Consider the following 13937-nt stretch of genomic DNA (forward strand, 5'->3'; position numbering starts at 1 on the left):
AGAAAGAAAGAAAGAGAGAGAGAAAGAAAGAGAGAAAGAGAGAAAGAAAGAAAAGAAAGAAAGAAAGAAAGAAAGAAAGAAAGAAAGAAAGAAAGAAAGAAAGAAGAAAGAAAGAAAGAAAGAAAGAAAGAAAGAAAGAAAGAAAGAAAGAAAGAAAGAAAGAAAAGAAAGAAAAGAAAGATCTGTTCAGTGTGCTGAGTTTCACCTGGAGAAGGTTACCTTCCTCTTTACTGACGAGATGACCTCTGCAGTTCACCCCTTCCTTCCTTAAGGGAGTATCCCTGCTTTGGGGAGATTAGTTCTTGAGAGCAGATCTGGCAGATTATTCCTCCATTTTACCCAACCAAATCTATTCTCTTGATATTTAGCATACTCCTTGAAGGGCTTTTGTTTTTAAGCAATTCATAATTCGGAGAATTATTTGGTCAAGGGCCTGAACTCTATGAATCGTTTTAGCCATCGACCAGATTGACCAGTTTCCAAATTGTTGTTTCATTTTACAATGTTACCGCTAACACCCGAGTAAGCGAGATTCTCTGGGACCGTGGAAATTTCGTTTCACAATTCTTTTCGTATTTTATATTTATATAACAATAGAATATAGGTTTTAGATCGACAGATGTTTGAGATCTACCCATTTAGGAGCATGATTGGCAATTTTTCTCTCCTCAACTTTCAAGTAGTTCTTGCAATTACATTGCCTTCTGTTTAAAAGCTATTATCTTTAAGATAATCTAGTAAAAATATTTTTCCAAAATCCTCTTTAAAAAAAAGCAAAGACATTTTATTATAGCGATTTAAAACCACATTGGAAATTGGAAATAATACCATAAAAATAGTCTCCCTCATCTGAGAGCTTCAGTACTGCCCTCTAGGGGCTGGCCCAGCACTCTCTGCCTGTTTTCTCCCATTCCTCTCCATCTTCAGCAAACTCGGCAGTACCTCTTCCACATAACCTAGTACAAAACCACTGAAAACCTCATAGGCCTGCCTGGGAATATATTCAGGGTTTGGGGCTATTTATAACGGAGAGAAAACGAAACTGCATTAATGGGAAAGAAAATCTGAAAGTAGGAGTCTTTGCCCAAACACTTGGCTTCACAGAATCGAGCGGTCTGTGGAAAACCAATACAAGGAAAATACTTCCCTCTCAAACAAAGGTACTCCATTGTGTGGTGACCCTTTTAGTGAAAATAACATACGGGTTGTAATTTTCTGGTGATGCAATAAGGCCGTGTGTTTTTACACCTGGAGATGGTGGTTCCCCCCGCCTGCAACATGCCTTTCCCAGTTTCTCCTCAGTGTTCGTCCTTCTGCCCTCAACCTCATACAAGTGATTCTTATCCTTGTCATTTCTCCCTACATTCTTTGATGCTCGTCCCAAAGAGTAACTGGAGAATATTCTCTGACATTACTTACCCATCCGGGATGATATACACTTGAACTCATGCAGTTATTCTCATGTCTTCAGGAAATACTCCTTGAAGGCAGAGGATTGCCTGGCGATGATGGGTGAACTAAGTGCTCCTGCCCTCGTCAGTCTCAGAGGCTGGTTTGGGGGTTACATCCAAAACCGGTCACTGAAAGTGTTAGGGGGGTTGGCGAGGGACGGGGGCGGTGCTGGGGCGGGTCTCAAGGGACAGTTTCCAAGGAAAGACCAAGTTGTGTTCTTTAAACTCGCGGGAGCGAGGAGGGAAGGGATGGAGGTGGGATGCTCCAGAGCTCAAGAGGAACGTGTGAGAGGAACACGTGCAACACAGACACCTCCCCAACCTGGGCCCGAGCTCCTTTCCCGCTGCGACCTCGGTGTCCCCCCTCAGGACGCACAGGCTTGTCCTTGGAGGGCTCGTCAACACTCTCAGCTTCCTCTGCTCTACACAGGTCTGGGAAGATTCCAAGCGTATGAAATGCTCCGCTCCGGAGCCTCCAGGCACCCACAATACTGTGAGGAAAATAAGCTTTTAAAAGAATTCCACGATAACATCATAACGTCAGTAGCTTATTAAGGTTATTGAAGTGTGGACATGATATAACGAAGCCAGAAAGAAGGAGGTAATTACCGGTGTTTAGTACAGGAATAAAATACCCGCTGAGCCAAAAGAAAGGAATGAAATCTTGTCATTTGTGACAACTTGGATGGTCTTCTTGAGGGTATTGTGCTAGGTGAAATATATTAGACAGAGAAAGACGAATACCATATGATTTCACTTATAAGTGGAATCCAAAAGACAAAACAAACGAACAAACACACCAACACCAGAAACAGGTCCAGAAATACAGAGAACAAACTGCTGGTTGCCCGAGGGAAGGGGATGGGACGTTAGACAAAATGGGTAAAGGGGTGTAGGAGATACGGGCTTCCAGTTATAACGTGAGTAAGTCACAGGAATAACAGCACAGCACAGGGAATATAGTGGATGGTGTTACAATGGGGACGGACGGTAGCCACACTCGGGGAGACGGCGTATCGTACAGAGTTGTCAAATCACTATGTTTACCCCTGACACTAATGTAACAGTGTGTGTCAACTACACTTTAATTATTTTTTTATTTTTATTTTATTTTTTTGAAAGATTTTATTTATTTATTTGAGAGAGAGAGAGCTCATGAGAGGGGGGAGGGTCAGAGGGAGAAGCAGACTCCCCGCTGAGCAGGGAGCCCAATGCGGGACTCGAGGATCATGACCTGAGCCGAAGGCAGTCGCTTAACCGACTGAGCCACCCAGGCGCCCCTTTAATTTTTTTTTTAATTTTTTTTTATTTTATTTACATTCAGTGTATTAACATATAGTATATTATTCCTTTCAGGGGTAGAGTTCAGTGATTCATCTGTTGAACTCTACTTCAACTTAAAAAAAGAAGAATTTGGGAAGAATTGACACCTTAAACATAGTGAGTTTTTCTTTCCAAGAACATGAGATTTTTTTTTTTTTAAAGATTTTATTTATTTATTTGAGAGAGAGAGCACATGAGAGGGGGCAGGGTCAGAGGGAGAAGCAGACTCCCCGCTGAGCAGGGAGCGCGATGCGGGGCTCGATCCAGGGACTCCAGGATCACGACCTGAGCCAAAGGCAGTCGCTTAACCAACTGAGCCACCCAGGCGCCCGAAACATGAGATTCTTATACATTTATTTAGGTTTTACAGTTTTCAGTGGAGAAAGCATAAGTGATTTCTTTGTTTTTTTCTTATATATTTGATTTTTAAATTTTTAGTAAATTTTTCCATTATTTATTGTTAATATGTAGAAGGCAATTATTATTATTATTTAAAGATTTTACTTATTTGACTGAGAGAGCACAAGCAGAGGGAGAGAGAGAGAGAGAGAGAAGCAGGCTCCCTGCTGAGCAAGGAGCCCGATGTGGGACTCGATCCCAGGACCCTGGGATCATGACTCAGGCCGAAGCCAGCCGCTTAATCAACTGAGCCACCCAGGCGTCCCAGAAGGCAATTATTTTTTATATTGACCTTCCATCCACTGAACTTGCTAATTTTATTTCTTTTTCACTGTTTCAAGTTTTCTGCACACACAATTTTATTAATGGTGCTTAAAGAATATTTTACTTATTTCATTCCATTTTCTTTTTTTTTTTTACCTTCTCATAATGGCTAGAATCTCCAGAATAATGCTGAGTAGAGATGATGATGATAAATGTTTGTCTCATTTCTAACCTCAGAGATAAGCATTTAAAATTTCTGCATTGAATATGATGTCAACTGTGGTTTTCCTATAGTTAATCTCAAATGAAGAAACTTACCTTCTATTATAATTTTCTAGAGAAGTTTTATTTATATTTTTAGTGACAGGGTGTTGCTTTTTGTCAAGTGTGTTTAGGGCTCTACTAAAATGAATATATGTATTTTCTCCCTTTGTTGTCTTTATGAGATTCATTATATTCCTTGATTTATTGAATATTAAGCCCTTCTGATATTTCTGGAATAAATATTATCCTTTCTATATATTGTTGGGCTCCATTTGCTAATATTTTGTCTATAATTGTTGCATCTACATTCATGAGCAAAGTTAGCCTGTGATTTTCTTATCTTGCAATGTTCTTTTTTCCGATGTTGGTATCAAAGTGATGCTAGTCTCTTAAAATGAGTTTGGAAGTGTTCCAGGGATTCTGCTCATGGCCAAATTTAGCTCCAGAACTCCCTTGCTCAACTCTGCTTGGGCTGGAAGCTGGTCTAGGATGCTTCCACCCAACCTTCTACTGTCTGTCCTTCACTCAGGATCACATTTATCTTCATCAGCTGACTCTTCAGCCTTCCTGGCTCCCTCTCCATTTTCTCTCAGGCTTTTGCCCTGATCACATCTCTGCACATTTAATTGCATCTTGGTGTTTGCTTCTCAGAAGACCAGACTAGCCTACTAGTTTTATAATACACTTCTAGTGTATTATATAGTATAATAAACTTCTAGTTTATGCTGGACAGAATTTGTGCTGGGCAAAAAATACCACTACACAATCTACCTTTAGCTATGAACAGAATCAATGTAGAAAGCAGTTTTCCCAATTTCTCAGTGAGCACCCCAGCAGTGAGCCAGGGGGGCATCCCTGCTGATCAGCACAAAGGGGCTGAGACTGGCATGACCAAATGTTAGAGGTAATTTAATATTTACTGTGGTGTAATTATTTGTCAAGAAGGAGCCTATGCGGAAGGAGAAAATGAAATCTGCCCAACAAAAGAGAAGAAAACAGGTCGTGAGCATGAGAGCACTCTGAGTAGCTCTGATCTCAGGGCTGGAGTTTCTTTGAAACCTGGAGCCCTGAAGGTAGGGCACACTCTGGTGACGCTTATATAGACGAAGAGCTGTGAGCTCACTGCTCCATGAGACTCCGAAAGATGACCTTGTGCAGAGCCATGAGAGTAGGGAAAAGCCAGGGGGCCAGTGGCCCAGATGCAGCATGTCTCAGTAGCGATCAGATGCTGGAATCCCAGATGTGCTCACTCTGTCCCCTGCTGTGATGTAGCAGAGCAAGCTGGAGCTTCTCAGGAAATTGCAGATCCCGAAGAGGAGCAGATTGGGAGGCACTTGCTTGCAGTCTGTGGTTTGAGCTTCCTCTGCTGCTGATGGCCTGGACCACGCCGAGGAGGCAGGTGGTGCAGACTGAAAGACCGTGGGCCACGCTCCCCAGATAAAGCACAGTCTTGCAACCAGCATTGCCTAAGAAATTTCTGAGATGAAAAAAGGTGGTTATATCTTTGGTACAGAGAATGGTTGTATTTGCAAAAGCCAAATGGATGAGGATAAGGTCCATGGGTTGTTTTTTTTTTTCCAGGTCTCATGAGCAAAGTATATCCATGTCTCACCAATAGAAAGAGGTTCCCCACAGTTCCAGGTCCAAGAAGAGAAAGCAAGATTATTCCCTGGATGATCTTACTCCAAATCATCTTCTGACATCATGCAAAGAGCTAGGAAGAACTTTTGATAGACACAAATAAGTAAAGATTACATAGTTTAGGTCTGTGGCTTTTCTGTGTCTACTCCAGTGAAAAGAACACTTTTGGTTCTGAAGTTTGTAAATGTACATGGTTCTATCACTTGCATGTCTCCAATCTCATTCTTTGCTCTTTCTTCTTTTTCTCCTGTTTTGGTTGATATGGTCATGGTGAGAACTACAATTTAAACATCCAGCCCAGACATCCCTCATATACTCCACACTAGGGCATCCACCTGCTGATCCAAGAGGTCCTTCTATTCCCTATACATGTAACCCTCGTGTATATAATTTACGCGACAACATTCTTCCCAAAACAACAGCTAGGCAAAGGGCAGCATCGCTCTGTCAATTTCTATGCTATCGTGCTGAACACCATTTTAGATGCTCCTTCTTCACTACTCATACCCAGTAAATGATCTCACTGCAGAGCACCGAGCTAGTGCTCCACCTCGGTCCATTGTACCAGCCTGTGCACACTTACCCCTCAGAGACTGTGAATACTGGGCTGACAGAGAGTTGTAGTTTCTCCAAGGAACTGTACTGGGCTAAATGAGAGTAGTTTCACAGGGCAGGCTATGTGGCTTACCCTCCCCCTCCAAGGGCAGGAGGAAAGTCCAGCGCCCTTGCCTTATGGGGGGACTGACTCTGGTAATATTTGTGTTCCCGATTTTCCACCTGGGTCGAGTCAGACTGGAGCAGAGTTTTTTTCTCCCATCTGTGCTGTTCCCATGCTCCATCTCTCCTGAAGCTTTCCCCCAGCAAATCATCAGAGGAAGAGCCCTGGCTCCATGGGATCCAACCAAAGTCGCACATCTTCCTGACTCACCCTCTTCCCTTTTGTCAAATTTAGTGACTTTCTCCATCAGAAATGCCCCACCCTGAAGGTCAAGTTCCTCAGTATCTCATGCTGTGATTTATATAGCCATTTCATAAATGGTATCACTCTTTTTGTTTATTCTCTTTCTATATCATAGCCAAAATGAGCTTTTGAACCATCAATCTGTTCCTTTTGCTTCACTGCCTACAAACCCTATATAGCTTCACATAAAAACTTTCTGTCTAAACATGCTTGTCCTTCACAGTTTGGCCTCCTCTCCTTACCAGATTTATTTCTGAATGACCTTCAACTCCCCTGCCAACAGATGTGCCTAAACTCCAGATGCTGAGACGTTCTTGTCCTCCGCTGCCCCCTTTCTGCAGCTAACCACTGCTCATCTGTCTTACATCAGCTCAGAATTTTACTGTCTAGCGACTTTCCCTGAATTCACTGGGCTCTGTTGCTACCGTCTGTTTACCTGCTTCCTTCCTCCCCTCAGTAGCAGAGCGCTTCAGAGGTGCTCTCTGTCCACCCAGGGTCTCGGTTACCCAGCACAGTGCCTGCTATGAAATGCCCAAGAAATTGTTTATGAAAACATTATGAAACAAGACATACGGTTATGTCATAAAACTGCCTGTTACTCAGAGATGAGTTTGTGAGCTGATTTGGAGAGAGATTTGAGTTGATTTGTGTTCTTTCACAAATGTCAAACTGAATGAGTTGGAGAAGTCAATCCACCTGGGATGACTTGAGTGTTTCTTCAGATCTGTCAAAGATACACTCTTATATGTGATCTGCAGGATATTGGAAAGAGAGTTTATATATATTTTAATAAGCTTTCAAAGCCTCTTCTGTCATTTAAGGAAGAACAAAATGCAGGCTGTGGGAATCAATGCATATTCTAGAGGCTTGCGCAGTATCATTAAATCTGAGAAGTAGAACGACGTTCACGTGAGCAAGTTTGCAACCAGCCTTTCTGGAATTAAAGACTGCCTTCCCAACTCCTGTCTGGAGGACTCTGGATATATTATTTGGCCTCTCCAAGGTTCTCATCCATAAAATAGGGGTGATACTTTGTCCTATGCAGGCCTGTCCTGGGGATTAAATGAGCTGATGTATGTCGTGTTAGGTCAGTGCCTGCAAGGATCGCAGAATCATTTTCTAAAAACAACTATTCATGTTACTACGTGTTCCCACACCCTTTTTAAAAAAGAAATTCTCTATAATAATGTACTGTGTCGCTTTGGGCGGCTGCAGAAGGAAAGCATCAGAATAAATAAAATCTTCATAGAGCAGGCAAGCAGGGCCCGGAAGGAAGGCAGAAGGACCCCAGAAACAACACACAAGCTTAAATACCAGGGGAAACAGCCACCTGCTGAGAGGAGCCTGCAGACAGCGCTGGCTTCCACACCCCTGGGGGAGATGCCCTGGGCACCCGGGTCTCCCTCCCGCACCTGCCCCGCCTGTTAGGAAGCGGCAGCCTCGGGCACAGTGCAGCAAGCCTGTTGCATGCAGCACAACAGCCCCTCGCACACCAGACAGGAGCAGATGTCTCTGGAGGGGCTGGGAAACGCTCAGCTGTCTCTCCCTGGGTCCTGGCACTTCCTCCTGCACAAGGACAGAGGAGCTCCGTCTGCTCCCTCACGCCTGCCCCTCGCCAGCCCTGCCCCCGACAACCTGCTGCCCAAGCCACAGCTGCCGCGTCCATGGCTGTGAGGTGTGCTCACCTGGGCGGCTCTGGGCAGCCCTGCCCTGGGGGAGGGGTGTGGGAGGGTCCGGCCGAGCCGCCCCTGCAGGCCCTGTTTATACTTCCCTGAGTCCCGTGCTCACGGCGGACTCACTGAGGTCACGACGTCAGCGTCACCAGTTCTGGCTTTGCCAGGGGTACGGGCTCCCCCTGCACCATGTGGGTCCCGGGGCCACACCTTCCCTCTCCCTGATGCTCTGTAATTCCCTGAGCCCAGAAACATCGTGACCCCAACTCTAGGAAACGTGCAGTCATGAGTAGGAAGCAGTGCAAGGACGAGCACCCAGCCCGGCACAGCCCGGGGAGGCCCAGCGCCCCGGGACCGTATTAGGGCTCCGGCCGCCCCGCACACCCACGGTCACCACCAAAGCGCAGGAAGAAGCACCTGAGGATCACCAGCGGGCGCTTCCGGAATATTTTCCAACTCCCCACTACACGGATAATAAAAGATCACGTGGTGGTAGAGTCAGAAGCCTGGCTACCCATGACGGAAGTTTCTAGAAGAGAGCCGGAGGGGGACTTCTGGGTGCTGGCTAGGTGCCTGCGACCCAGTTCCTACAACTCCCCCATTGCAGGGTGCCCCTTCCGTTGGTAAGTGTCCCGAGGAACTGCGCCAGGGGCTGGGGAAGCGCACGGCCTGCAGTCCGGGGCGAGCGCAGCCTCCACGCAGAGCCTCCGATCCCTAACGCCACTTAAGAGATGGCTTTCTCCTTGGCCATTCAGGCAGAGCCGGGAAGCTGACCTTGAGATTCACCACCACGCGGCAACACCGACAGGCTGAAACAATCCTTCGCGGGTCTCCACCCAGACCCCTCCTTCGGAGTGGCCGGCGGTGACTGCGAAGGAAAGCGCTGCGATGGCTGGTGCGGCTGAGCCTGGACGGCAGCGGGGCCGGGGAGGCCTTCGTGGGAGGAGCGCAGGGACGCGGGCTGCGGACCAAGCACAGAGGGATCGGAGCGTCGAGCCTGCGGGCGTTTCCCATCCGTTCTGGACCAGGGACGCCGCGCAGTAGGACCTGCCGCCCGCAGGGGTGTCTCCCCGAGGCCCAGCCTCAACCCTGTCCCGCCCGGCGTGCGCTTGTCCCGCTCACCTTGTTCTTCGAGTCCCTCAGTATAACATCTGTGCTTCCTCCAAAGTAGAGTGTGCGTGAGTGTTTGGGTATCTTCTCGACCACAATGTCTACGGTTGCCGAGTTCCTAAACAGGCCTAGAGAAGAGGTGGCCATGAGGAATTCCGTGAAGAAAACACCAGACTGAATTGCAAGGTACAATTTAATAGAGTTTCAAACAAGCCAACTTAAGTGTATATTGTTTTGGAATGTTCCCATATGTGATAAATGAAAATAAAGCAGGGAAATATTATGTTTTACCTTTTGGTATTTATTTCTAAATTAACTATTTTTTCAGATAATATGGTTTTAACCATACTTTTTTTTTTTTTGAACTATGTTTTTAAAATATTTTTTGAGACCTTATGGCCCCACGGTGTTTTGTACACCTTCTTAATAACACATATATTCTTTAATTTTAGGATGTAAGCGTCTATACAGGTTTTAAATTATTAATTATGTTGTTCTAAATGTTTTTACTGGTTTCTGGTATTATTTACCTATCGGTAAGTGAAAAAGATATGTTGAAATTTTATGCTGGTGGATATGTAAATTTCTCCCTGTAGTTCTATCACTTTTATTTTATATATTTTAAGATTGTGTTAATAAGTATATATAGTTGAGAATTATTTTATTATATGATTTGGACATTTTATCACTATATAGAAACCCTCTCTGGTTGCAGTAATACTTTCTTGTCTTCCCTGTTTTGTCTTGTATTAACATCGGTTTTCCTACATTCTTAGTGTTTTTATGAGTCAAGGTATCTTATTCCACAATCTTACTGTTAACCTGATCTGTCATTATATGTTGGATCGGCCTCTAGAAGAGGGAAAATAGCAGTATTTAATATTTAGCTTCCTATAATACAATATTCATAGGCAACAAAGAATAATAGTTTGCTCTGGAATTACTTTTCCTGAGTTTGATGCCTACTTCTATTAATTGCTAGCTCTAAGACCTTGGAAAAGTGATTTACTTACTTGCTGCTTTCTCAGCAATAAAACAATGGTAATAAAATTAAATTATTTAATATTTGTGAAGCATTATATAAATGTTTGGTGTTTGAAAGAGTAAAACGTCTCCCAGACTGAAAGAGTGAAAATCAGCTCATACTGAAAAAGAAAAAAAAAAGTATTTATCAGGCTGAGAGAACATACACAGATAAAGCAGGGTGCAAAGTGGACAGGTAGCACCCTTTCCTCCAAGGCCATGGAGCAGCTGAAAAACACTGTAAATGCCCCCTCTTGAAATGACTACTACTTTCATATCAATGATGTCCCCAAACCAGTTTTTATATATCTATCTGTTACTGGGAATACTCAGTTGCTAAATCACCTTGGACTCATGGTTGCAGCCAATTCTTACTTAATGCTGGCGTCTCCTAATTACTAATCCGATCTCAGAAACATTAACCAATCCTGCTTCCCTGAGCCCCTACTAGGAATCCTTTACCAGAAACCCAAACATTACAATAGATGCTTCATATCTTTCATTTATATGAGAGACCATTCCATGGTTCCTCTGGAACGTCCTCCGTCTATCTCTTGACTAACAAATCAGATTTATTTAGCCTACAGGTTTGTTTCTAGAGATCTGGTGGTTCCTGGATAAAGCTGCTTAGGCATTAACGTGGTGTTGTAGGATATACGGATATACTTGGATTTGTATTCAACATCTCTTTGATTTGTATTTTTCCTATATCTGTGCTTACCATTTCTTCTTGTTTGTCTTTTTCGACTAGATTTCTGATTTTGCTGATTCCCCCTTTTATTTTACTGTTCTCCTCCACTCAACCATGTGGTATTCAGTTTTTCAGTTCTTTGTGTGCTTATTATGGAAAATTTCATCATACATGGTTGACTTTACAGAGCCTGAAGTTAATCTACTTTATAACCTCCTCCAAGCACTACAGCACTCTAACACATTTTACATCTAATTGCTTCTGCCTCTTAAAGTATTCCGAGCCTGTGTTTTAATTCCTACCTTTTCAATCAACAAAGGAGACATCATATGTCAGCATCATTATTCTCTTACACTGGCAATATTTTCTTATGTTTACCTATTTACCAATTTCTGTTTTTTTCACTTACAGTTTAACTCTCTTAGATTTTTTTTTTTTTAATTCTTCAAGTGTGAACTTGAAGATTCCTTGGTAAAGTTTTGATAGTGCGATATTGCTGTTTTACTTCATCTCATATGATATTTATTTTATCCTCATTCTTAAAAGATAAATTTACTCTGTATAACCTTCTGGGTTGACAGCATTTTTTACCCAACGGTTTCAAAATACATCTTATCACTTCGGGCTTTTACATTTTGCTTTTGAGAAATCTATGTCAATTTGCACATCCTTTCCTCAGAAATCTTTTTTCTGGTTGCTTTAAAATCTTTTACTCTTTTGTGTTATAAATTGCACTACAATGCATCTGATGAGATAACCTTCTATTTAATCTGCTAAGACTGTGTTGTGCTTTCTGTGTCTGTGGGATCTTGTCTTCCCTCACTTCTGGAAAATTACCATCTCCCATCCCCTTCCTTATTACAATGGCATTTAGCCCAAGTTCCAAGCCACCTCAGAGAGTTACTCACTTTTCTCCAGGTATCTCCATGTGTATGTGAGGTATACGTGTTAATAAATGCCTGCTTGCTATTCTCTTGTCGGTCTGTCTTTTATTTCAGAGGTCCCAGCTTGGAACTCAGAGGATAGGAGGAAAATCATTTCCCCACTAAAACCCCACGTGCACAGGAGGAGCATGGTGATTCTTGTCCTCTCCAGATCCATGGTTGTGATGTGCTCAGAAAACAGAATCTCCAGCCATCCTTTGTTACTTCCCTGTGCAAAAAGAAAATCTCGAGAAAAAAAGGAAAGCGACCGCGATGTGTTTGGGTGCTGGTCCCCATTCTGATTCACAGCCTTGGAACTTAGGGAAGGTGAGGAGGGGCCAGAAAAATGGGAAAGCTGGATCCGGGAGCCTCACTAGTTGTTCATTTTCCCACCTCACATCCTTCCTATTAAAATAATTAAGCTAATTAAGACGGAGAACAGTTCTGAACCCAACACTTGCTGTAATTGTGGAGGGACAGGGAAAGCTCTACTTCAGGGACTGAGATTCTGCCAAGGGTTTTCTCCTCCCTGACAGGCTGACAGCCTTGAAAAGTGAAGTCTTGGTTCCAGGTTATGTTAGTCAACAGCTCCTCAAATCCAGAGGGTACATATATGGCTTGGGGAGGGGGAGGGTTCACCTGCCAGAAGGAGCGGCAAAGAGCCTGGCTGCACAGCAGGTAGCCCGTGAGCATACCTGATGGATTCTTGTCTCCCTCCCTGTGCCAGAGGAACTTTCCCTCAGACGCAGGGATGGTGCTTCTGTCTTTGACTAAGGAAGGCAGCTCCTGAGAGGGTCTGTGAGCCTGAGCACCCGGCCTCCTGATCCTGCAAAGGTATGTCCCCGGGGCCAGAAAGATGATGGGGACCAGTTCCAGCAAATGTGCCTCCAGACACGTGTGGGCACGGTCCCGAGTTCAGGCTGTGGTCTCACGGGAGAGCTCTGGGGTGGGCTCTCACCGAGGGGTCCACTTTCTTTATCCGGAAATCGAGACGGGCCAGAGCTGTTCCAGTTCCCGGGAGCAGCTGTTCCTTCAGCCTCCGTGGCCCCCACACCAGGCCTGTGCAAGCATCGCCCGCAGTGATGAACCTCGTAGCCCTCATTTGGTGCATTCCTGTGTTTGCCTATGAGCCAGCTCTGTCTTCCCCAGTGTGTGACAGATGCCCCACGTGCATGGGTGTAATTGGAAGGTTTTCTTCTTCCTGCGTCCTTAAGCCTCCGGATCCTAATATCAATAAGAACACCATCCGTGTAAGTCACCTTCCCCCAACACATGCCGGCTGGGTGGGGCACATATTAGTAGCCATTAGGATTAAAGTGACAGGGGCTGTTGGCAAATTCCTACTTTTTTAAAATTATCATTATTATGTTATGTTAGTCACCATACATCATACACAATACATCATTGGTTTTTGATGTGGTGATCCACGATCCATTGTTTTCGTGTAACACCCAGTGCTCCATGCAGTACCTGCCCTCCTTAATACCCATCACCGGGCTAGCCAATCCCCCCTCCTACCTCCCCCCTAAAACCCTGTTTGTTTCTCAGAGTCCATAGTCTCTCATGGGTCATCTCTCCCTCCAATTCCCCCCCCCATTTTTCCCTTCCTTCTCCTAATGTCCTCCATTCTATTCCTTATGTTCCACAAGTAAGTGAAACCATATGATAACTGACTTTCTCTGCTTGACTTATTTCATTTAGCATAATCTCCTCCAGTCCCATCCATGTTGATGTAAAAGTTGGGTATTCATCCTTTCTGATGGCTGAGTAATATTCCACTGTATATATGGACCACATCTTCTTTATCCTTTCATCTGTTGAAGGGCATCTTGGCTCTTTCCACAGTTTGGCTATTGCGGACATTGCTGCTATGAACATTGGGGTGCATATGGCCCTTCTTTTCACTACATCTGTGTCTTTGGGGTAAATACCCAGTAGTGCAATTGCTGGGTCATAGGGTATCTCTATTTTTAAATTTTTGAGGGGACACCTGGGTGGCTCAGTTGGTTAAGCGACTGCCTTCGGCTCAGGTCATGATCCTGGAGTCCCTGGATCGAGTCCCGCATCGGGCTCCCCGCTCAGTGAGGAGCCTGCTTCTCCCTCTAACCCTCCCCCCTCTCATGTACTCTCTCTCTCTCTCTCTCTCTCATTCTCGCTCTCTCAAATAAATAAATAAATAAATAAATAAATAAATAAATTTTTGAGGAACCTCCT

General features: G+C 44.3%; 1 protein-coding gene and 1 pseudogene across 1 annotated transcript in view; one reads left to right on the forward strand and one right to left on the reverse strand.

Moving 5' to 3' along the window:
• Positions 1–13937, forward strand: part of LOC117997523 (histone H2B type 1-C/E/F/G/I) — an 881166-nt gene that overhangs the window by 292893 nt on the left and 574336 nt on the right. The gene's annotated exons all lie outside the window — the stretch shown is intronic.
• LOC118027234 lies at positions 4520–5394 on the reverse strand (annotated as a pseudogene).

The sequence above is a fragment of the Mirounga leonina genome, unplaced genomic scaffold, assembly GCF_011800145.1.
Source record: "Mirounga leonina isolate KUSES-001 unplaced genomic scaffold, KU_Mleo_1.0 Mir_366, whole genome shotgun sequence".
In the NCBI taxonomy this organism is placed as follows: Eukaryota; Metazoa; Chordata; class Mammalia; order Carnivora; family Phocidae; genus Mirounga; species Mirounga leonina.